Raw genomic sequence first — 9,727 nt, 5'->3', positions numbered from 1 at the left:
CATCGTTTTAGAAATATAGTGCTTTCTAATTTGAGACATTTATAATGGGGCTCAATGGCAGATATTGGCGCGTCAAAAAATCACTTTCACCTAGAAACTCCATTCATACTTTTTATAATTCAGCTTACTGTGGAGACACATGCTGGAACTTTTTACTTTGAAATGTTTTGTAGTTTCTGAGTTATTTAACTTAAACGCCCAATGCATTCTCAATGGCAATAGCACAAACTTTGGCATGCTACTAGTCCTACATACTTACACCTAGAAACCCCATTCAAACCTATTTAGGTTCATCCTACGGTGGACATGTTTTCCTGAAAAGGAATCTTTGAAATGTTTCATAGTTTTAGAAATATAGTGCTTTCTAATTTGAGACATTTATAATGGGGCTCAATGGCAGATATTGGCACGTCAAAAAATCACTTTCACCTAGGAACTCCATTCATACTTTTTATAATTCAGCTTACTGTGGAGACACATGCTGGAACTTTTTACTTTGAAATGTTTTGTAGTTTCTGAGTTATTTAACTTAAACGAACAATGCATTCTCAATGGCAATAGCACAAACTTTGGCATGCTACTAGTCCTACATACTTACACCTAGAAACCCCATTCAAACCTATTTAGGTTCATCTTGTGGTGGACATGTTTGCCTGAAAAGCAATCTTTGAAATGTTTCATTGTTTTAGAAATATAGTGCTTTCAAATTTGAGAAATCTATAATGGGGCTCAATGGCAGATATTGGCACGTCAAAAAACCACTTTCACCTAGAAACTCAATTCATACTTTTTATAATTCAGCTTACTGTGGAGACACATGCTGGAACTTTTTACTTTGAAATGTCTTGTAGTTTCTGAGTTATTTAACTTAAACGCCCAATGCATTCTCAATGGCAATAGCACAAACTGGCAATAGCTACTAGTCCTACATACTTACACCTAGAAACCCCATTCAAACCTATTTAGGTTCATCCTACGGTGGACATGTTTTCCTGAAAAGGAATCTTTGAAATGTTTCATAGTTTTAGAAATATAGTGCTTTCAAATTTGAGACATTTATAATGGGGCTCAATGGCGGATATTGGCACGTCAAAAAATCACTTTCACCTAGAAACTCCATTCATACTTTTTATAATTCAGCTTACTGTGGAGACACATGCTGGAACTTTTTACTTTGAAATGTTTTGTAGTTTCTGAGTTATTTAACTTAAACGCCCAATGCATTCTCAATGGCAATAGCACAAACTTTGGCATGCTACTAGTCCTACATACTTACACCTAGAAACCCCATTCAAACCTATTTAGGTTCATCTTGTGGTGGACATGTTTGCCTGAAAAGGGATCTTTGAAATGTTTCATTGTTTTAGAAATATAGTGCTTTCAAATTTGAGAAATCTATAATGGGGCTCAATGGCAGATATTGGCGCGTCAAAAAATCACTTTCACCTAGAAACTCCATTCACATTTTTTATAATTCAGCTTACTGTGGAGACACATGCTGGAACTTTTTACTTTGAAATGTTTTGTAGTTTCTGAGTTATTTAACTTAAACGCCCAATGCATTCTCAATGGCAATAGCACAAACTTTGGCATGCTACTAGTCCTACATACTTACACCTAGAAACCCCATTCAAACCTATTTAGGTTCATCCTACGGTGGACATGTTTTCCTGAAAAGGAATCTATTAAATGTTTCATCGTTTTAGAAATATAGTGCTTTCTAATTTGAGACATTTATAATGGGGCTCAATGGCAGATATTGGCACGTCAAAAAATCACTTTCACCTAGAAACTCCATTCATATTTTTTATAATTCAGCTTACTGTGGGGACACATGCTGGAACTTTTTACTTTGAAATGTTTTGTAGTTTCTGAGTTATTTAACTTAAACGCCCAATGCATTCTCAATGGCAATAGCACAAACTTTGGCATTTGGCATGCTACTAGTCCTACATACTTACACCTAGAAACCCCATTCAAACCTATTTAGGTTCATCCTACGGTGGACATGTTTGCCTGAAAAGGGATCTTTGAAATGTTTCATTGTTTTAGAAATATAGTCCTTTCAAATTTGAGAAATATATAATGGGGCTCAATGGCAGATATTGGCACGTCAAAAAATCACTTTCACCTAGAAACTCCATTCATACTTTTTATAATTCAGCTTACTGTGGAGACACATGCTGGAACTTTTTACTTTGAAATGTCTTGTAGTTTCTGAGTTATTTAACTTAAACGCCCAATGCATTCTCAATGGCAATAGCACAAACTGGCAATAGCTACTAGTCCTACATACTTACACCTAGAAACCCCATTCAAACCTATTTAGGTTCATCTTGTGGTGGACATGTTTGCCTGAAAAGGAATCTTTTAAATGTTTCATTGTTTTAGAAATATAGTGCTTTCAAATTTGAGAAATCTATAATGGGGCTCAATGGCAGATATTGGCACGTCAAAAAATCACTTTCACCTAGAAACGCCATTCTTACTTTTTATAATTCAGCTTACTGTGGAGACACATGCTGGAACTTTTTACTTTGAAATGTTTTGTAGTTTCTGAGTTATTTAACTTAAAAGCCCAATGCATTCTCAATGGCAATAGCACAAACTTTGGCATGCTACTAGTCCTACATACTTACACCTAGAAACCCCATTCAAACCTATTTAGGTTCATCTTGTGGTGGACATGTTTGCCTGACACATGCTGGAACTTTTTACTTTGAAATGTTTTGTAGTTTCTGAGTTATTTAACTTAAACGCCCAATGCATTCTCAATGGCAATAGCACAAACTTTGGCATGCTACTAGTCCTACATACTTACACCTAGAAACCCCATTCAAACCTATTTAGGTTCATCCTACGGTGGACATGTTTTCCTGAAAAGGAATCTATGAAATGTTTCATCGTTTTAGAAATATAGTGCTTTCTAATTTGAGACATTTATAATGGGGCTCAATTGCAGATATTGGCACGTCAAAAAATCACTTTCACCTAGAAACTCCATTCATACTTTTTATAATTCAGCTTACTGTGGAGACACATGCTGGAACTTTTTACTTTGAAATGTTTTGTAGTTTCTGAGTTATTTAACTTAAACGCCCAATGCATTCTCAATGGCAATAGCACAAACTTTGGCATGCTACTAGTCCTACATACTTACACCTAGAAACCCCATTCAAACCTATTTAGGTTCATCCTACGGTGGACATGTTTTCCTGAAAAGGAATCTATGAAATGTTTCATCGTTTTAGAAATATAGTGCTTTCTAATTTGAGACATTTATAATGGGGCTCAATGGCAGATATTGGCACGTCAAAAAATCACTTTCACCTAGAAACTCCATTCATATTTTTTATAATTCAGCTTACTGTGGGGACACATGCTGGAACTTTTTACTTTGAAATGTTTTGTAGTTTCTGAGTTATTTAACTTAAACGCCCAATGCATTCTCAATGGCAATAGCACAAACTTTGGCATTTGGCATGCTACTAGTCCTACATACTTACACCTAGAAACCCCATTCAAACCTATTTAGGTTCATCCTACGGTGGACATGTTTGCCTGAAAAGGGATCTTTGAAATGTTTCATTGTTTTAGAAATATAGTCCTTTCAAATTTGAGAAATATATAATGGGGCTCAATGGCAGATATTGGCACGTCAAAAAATCACTTTCACCTAGAAACTCCATTCATACTTTTTATAATTCAGCTTACTGTGGAGACACATGCTGGAACTTTTTACTTTGAAATGTCTTGTAGTTTCTGAGTTATTTAACTTAAACGCCCAATGCATTCTCAATGGCAATAGCACAAACTGGCAATAGCTACTAGTCCTACATACTTACACCTAGAAACCCCATTCAAACCTATTTAGGTTCATCTTGTGGTGGACATGTTTGCCTGAAAAGGAATCTTTTAAATGTTTCATTGTTTTAGAAATATAGTGCTTTCAAATTTGAGAAATCTATAATGGGGCTCAATGGCAGATATTGGCACGTCAAAAAATCACTTTCACCTAGAAACGCCATTCTTACTTTTTATAATTCAGCTTACTGTGGAGACACATGCTGGAACTTTTTACTTTGAAATGTTTTGTAGTTTCTGAGTTATTTAACTTAAAAGCCCAATGCATTCTCAATGGCAATAGCACAAACTTTGGCATGCTACTAGTCCTACATACTTACACCTAGAAACCCCATTCAAACCTATTTAGGTTCATCTTGTGGTGGACATGTTTGCCTGACACATGCTGGAACTTTTTACTTTGAAATGTTTTGTAGTTTCTGAGTTATTTAACTTAAACGCCCAATGCATTCTCAATGGCAATAGCACAAACTTTGGCATGCTACTAGTCCTACATACTTACACCTAGAAACCCCATTCAAACCTATTTAGGTTCATCCTACGGTGGACATGTTTTCCTGAAAAGGAATCTATGAAATGTTTCATCGTTTTAGAAATATAGTGCTTTCTAATTTGAGACATTTATAATGGGGCTCAATTGCAGATATTGGCACGTCAAAAAATCACTTTCACCTAGAAATTCCATTCATACTTTTTATAATTCAGCTTACTGTGGAGACACATGCTGGAACTTTTTACTTTGAAATGTTTTGTAGTTTCTGAGTTATTTAACTTAAACGCCCAATGCATTCTCAATGGCAATAGCACAAACTTTGGCATGCTACTAGTCCTACATACTTACACCTAGAAACACCATTCAAACCTATTTAGGTTCATCTTGTGGTGGACATGTTTTCCTGAAAAGGAATCTTTGAAATGTTTCATAGTTTTAGAAATATAGTGCTTTCAAATTTGAGACATTTATAATGGGGCTCAATGGCAGATATTGGCACGTCAAAAAATCACTTTCACCTAGAAACTCCATTCATACTTTTTATAATTCAGCTTACTGTGGAGACACATGCTGGAACTTTTTACTTTGAAATGTTTTGTAGTTTCTGAGTTATTTAACTTAAACGCCCAATGCATTCTCAATGGCAATAGCACAAACTTTGGCATGCTACTAGTCCTACATACTTACACCTAGAAACACCATTCAAACCTATTTAGGTTCATCTTGTGGTGGACATGTTTGCCTGAAAAGGAATCTTTGAAATGTTTCATTGTTTTAGAAATATAGTGCTTTCAAATTTGAGAAATCTATAATGGGGCTCAATGGCAGATATTGGCACGTCAAAAAATCACTTTCACCTAGAAACTCAATTCATACTTTTTATAATTCAGCTTACTGTGGAGACACATGCTGGAACTTTTTACTTTGAAATGTTTTGTAGTTTCTGAGTTATTTAACTTAAACGCCCAATGCATTCTCAATGGCAATAGCACAAACTTTGGCATGCTACTAGTCCTACATACTTACACCTAGAAACCCCATTCAAACCTATTTAGGTTCATCCTACGGTGGACATGTTTTCCTGAAAAGGAATCTTTGAAATGTTTAGTTTCAATCTTTGAAAAGTTAGTGTTTGTAAACAATTGTAAGTATTGCCTTTGTTAAATGTTAAATGTTTGTCTGTGTCGGACCCCAGGAAGCTTTTGTCAAGGCAAAAGCTAATGGGGATCCTTATAAACAATAAACCTAGAAACACCATTCAAACCTATTTAGGTATAGGACAAATGTTGGCATACTAGTCCTACTGTACATACTTACACCTAGAAACCCCATTCAAACTTTAAAATGTTCATCTTACGGTGGATCCGTTTGCCTGATAATGAATCTTTGAAGTTTTTCATAGTTGTAGTCAGAAATATAGTCCTTCCAAATTTGTGAAAATTATAATGGGGTCAATGGCAGATTTTGGCACGTCAAAAAATCACTTTCACCTAGAAACTCGGACACACAGGGGAAAATGACACATAAACTGGAACTTATTTGGCAAAAAAAGGAGAATAAAATAACATACAACAAGGCAAGGCAAGGCAATTTTATTTATATAGCACCTTTCATACACGAGGCAATTCAAAGTGCTTTACAGAAATAAAAACAAATACACAGGCAACAGTGCACTTAAAAAATAAACAAAGATTACAATAGACAATTAAATACTGTAAGATAACATTACATAATTGGCATATAAATTAGAACAAATACTCCCACCTTTGATTAAAAGCCCAGGCAAGACCTAGCTGTTATTAAACATCATTAGGATAGGCAATGTTAAATAAGTATGTTTTTAAATTAGACTAGCGATGGTTGGGGATTTCCTAATGTAACCCGGAATATTATTCCAGGTTTGTGGTGCATAATAGTTAAATGCTGCTTTCCCATGTTTTGTTCCAACTATGGGATGAACAATTAGTAGGCCAGCCCCAGATGACCTAAGTGTTAGATGGTTCATATGGCTTCAGCATGTCTGACATGTAGCTGGGCCCAGAGCCACAAACAGATTTATAGACAAGTAACACAATTTTAAAATCAATTCTCTGGGATACTGGTATCCAATGTAAGGATTTTAGAATTGGTGTAATATGATCATATTTCCTAGTTTTCGGAAAGTTTTCAGAGATGGAGAGCGGGAGCGACGCTGCATATTCATTTCTCTTACGGTGCTTTACTAATAATACCATGTGACCACATTCATATTTCAGCATGGGCCCCTGCGTGAATCAGATCTCCCAACCTAAAGTATGTGTAATAGTAATTTTGTAACGTTCCGCCAAGTGAGCTGCACAGGAGAGGAGAGAGAATACGTGCAGGAGAAAGTGGTGTTGATGTTGCTTGTGTTGTTTTTGTTATTTTTCAGAGTCACATCACCTATGCTGTAAAATCCTCGGTGTTCATCATTGTGTAACTCAGAGAGTGTACAACATGTTATATTTGTACACTCTCAGAGTTTACCCAGTAGTTCTCAGTGGGGTCCCCCAGGGGTCCTTGCGGGGGTGTCAAGATAGCCTTCCAACAAAATGGAACCTTACAGGCTTACAGGTCTCTAACTCTGAGAGTGTACAAATGTACAGCCAAGTCCATTTGGTTCTATTTGTACACTCTCAGTTAAATTAACACTGAGGATCTTTACAGTGATTGCCACTGATTGGGGTCCCAGAAATGTAAATAAAAGTATCAAATGTGGGTCCGTCGCCCACTGCATATCAAACTGAGGGCCCTTGAAAATAAAAGGTTTGAGAATCACTGATGCAACCTAAAGCAGTGTCACACAAGGCCAGACAGAAACAAAAAAGGTAAATTACCCAGGGTGCCACTACTGCCCTCCATCTCTGAAAGTAGGTTCACTTCAGGTGATGTGCTCACTTCAACCTGTGTGTGTGTGTGTGTGTGTGTGTGTGTGTGTGTGTGTGTGTGTGTTTTATAAATTGGTTGTTAGGACAAGAAAGATAGGTAGATGGAGGTGGAGAGTGCGCTACAGTGGGAGAACCGCATGTGCACGCACACGCACGCGCGCGCACACACGCACACACACACACACACACACACACACACACACACACACACACACACACACACACACACACACACACACGTAAATTGATAGGGCCTTGTTTATCCCCTTCCCATTACTATAGACTCTATAGTATAGAAGGTATGCGCAGGACATCGTCATCATCATATCCGGATGTTATGTGGGAACGTCTACTGAAAAAGACTTTCTGGCCTTGACAGCCCATACAGTACATCCAAACAGAAAAGTCGTATCTGATTGCATTAAATGACATTAAACGACGTTAAACTCACTTTGCCACTCGATTTGCCACTCACTTTATGTATGCGCATACTCCTAAGGTCTTTTTTGAGTGGTGTAAACCACTCCTACAACTGGCTTTGTTAGTCTGTCTGTCTGTCTGTCTGTGCTCAAAAAATTAGCACGGTTGCTATGGTCACCCAGTTCACACGGGTGTGATTTCATTATGTCAGACATTACGTCAGACCACAGCTGATCAGTCTATATAAGACTTTACACCACTCAGTTCACACGGGTGTGATTTTTTATACTAAAAAGCGCATCACAATAAATTTAATTCTATCTTTAGATAGTAGCTACACAGAAAACATCCAGGGTTTCAAGATCAGTGGAATATTTGTGCACTCACACTGGCGATTTCACTGTTTATAGTAATCCCAAATATCCTATTTAACCACGTAAACCCTAGTGTCCCTATTCTTTGGTGAAGTACGAAGCTCTCAATTTTCAGGGAAAGGTATAGAGGGGGAATAAAGGAGTGCACCATGTAGCATATAGCCCTGGGGGACACCGATCTACTAAACATATAGCGGTGAAGTCTCTCTCACAAGTTTACAAGTTTTAGACACAAGACGACGTCCCACTAGGAGAGGTTGCTGTAGGCCACTGGATGATGAATGCATTGTGCATACACATGTGTGTTCCTAAGGCAAATAGTATAGTTACAAATACAATATGTAAATATTGTGACTATACCCTTGAGGAAATAATCAACATGGATACACATCTCAATGATTAAAACAGGCAAGTTATCAATATGAAAAAATAAAAACAAGAATAACTGCCTTCCACCCCCTCATCCCTTGTGTCTCGCTGTTTGTTTTTCAAAGGAGACCATGCCACCCCCTCCTTCTTGTTGCATCTGTCACGCCACTATATCTCCTCTATTGCTCTACCCCAACCTCTCTCTCTCTCTTTCATCCCTTGCTCTTCCTTATAGCTGGAAGTGGTTGTCCTGAGTGCAGGGTTGTCAGCAGTCTCCCATGGCTGGAAGCTTTAATGCTGCTGCTATTTACAGCTCTCTGATGTCATCCAAAGGAGGGGCCAGCCCTTATCCCTGGAGCGTGACTCACACGCAGAGAGAGAGAGAGAGAGGGAGGGAGGGAGGGATAGAGAGGGAAATAGAGAAAGAGAGACAGACAGACAGAGGGATAGAGAGATAGGGAGAAAGAAAGGGATGCACTAAAGTATGTGTAAATATCAACGCCCCACATGCTTTCACCTGGGTGGCATGTCAGTAAATTTTGTGCAGCAACAAACAAACTGGCCTAAACAGTAGCAACAAAACTCTGGCCAGAAACACAGGTTGGCACCCAGACTGGAGAGTCAGAGACAGGATGCATGCAGACATCCAAACACAGCTCCTGTTCAATCTGTTAATGCAGTAGTTCTCAATCAGTTTAAACACTTTCATTTGATGTGCTGTGAATGCTTTATATACTATTAAAATAAATCACGCCTGTGTGAAGTGAGGGGCGCTAATATATTAAAGGAGCATTCAGTGATTTGGGTGATTTGGAAAACCCTCCGGTCCACCCCGGTAACAAGATGTGCACATGCACGCACTACAGTGGGGGGAGGGGGGCACGCGACAGGCCAACAGCACACACACCAAGGCCCGCCCCCGCTCAATCATGATTGATAGAAGGCCCCTCTCTATCCTGATTGGATGAAGGCTGGGCCACCTATAGCCAAAAACAAAACCTAAGGTTTTTTGACCCCCAGGGGTTAACTGGGGACAGGGAGGAACTCCTTATATGGTCAGCACACTCTATAGTAGGGAGGATTATCAAAAAAAAGAAAGAAAAACTAGAAAAAGTGCCCTTCCGGGCACAGGTCTCCACCAGGAGGATAGGAGTGTGTGTGATGTTTGGCAAAATGTTTAGGAGTAATGTTTAGGAGCCTTTGATGGCAATTGGATGATTTGAGGCATTTTGTTCCAAAAATGTGTTTTGCAAAAATCAACCTGTTGGTGGCGCTATAACAGGCCAATGTGAAAAGGGTGG

Source organism: Electrona antarctica, assembly GCF_951216825.1.
Source record: "Electrona antarctica genome assembly, chromosome: 12".
NCBI classification, from domain to species: domain Eukaryota; kingdom Metazoa; phylum Chordata; class Actinopteri; order Myctophiformes; family Myctophidae; genus Electrona; species Electrona antarctica.
Note: the sequence above shows the minus strand (reverse complement) of the source record.